The sequence below is a fragment of the Acyrthosiphon pisum genome, unplaced genomic scaffold (assembly GCF_005508785.2).
Source record: "Acyrthosiphon pisum isolate AL4f unplaced genomic scaffold, pea_aphid_22Mar2018_4r6ur Scaffold_21864;HRSCAF=25108, whole genome shotgun sequence".
Lineage (NCBI taxonomy): Eukaryota > Metazoa > Arthropoda > Insecta > Hemiptera > Aphididae > Acyrthosiphon > Acyrthosiphon pisum.
The window spans coordinates 7,750-8,315 of record NW_021771375.1 but is presented as its reverse complement, the minus strand read 5'-3'; positions in this window follow the sequence as shown (position 1 = coordinate 8,315).

The window sequence follows — 566 nt, the reverse complement described above, 5'->3', positions numbered from 1 at the left end:
TTGGTGTAACTTTATAACAAATAGACTGTAGATACATGAAATTTTCACTGATTGTTTATATTTCCATTTCCTATACATGATAAATTTTTCAAAATATTTTGATTTGTTTTGAGCTGTTTACGGACAATTTCAGTTCCCAATTTAATTAGTTTTTTTTTCTATGAATGTCAATAAAACTTTATTTGTTGAGTAAAAATACTTGAAAGTGTAATACAAGGCTCCTACTGTATAGTTACAATGACATTTAAAAAATATTAAAAATCCTTAGTCACAGTTTTTTTTTATTAGCATTTAAAGTTAAAAAATTGACAAAATATGGAAAAATCACGAAAATTACCTAATTATGTTGAGTTAATAATTCATAAAAATTTTTCTTTTTAGAACTAAGATTTTAAAATGTAATACAAGATTCCTTATAGGATAATCTACCTTTATCCAAAAAAAAAATGTCTATAAGAAACTCAAATTAAATTTTTATGAGCGTTTGAAATTCATATTTTTACAACATTTGGTATTTACTCGATTTCTTACGTAACGATTTTCTTATTTTGTTGTAATTAAAAAAC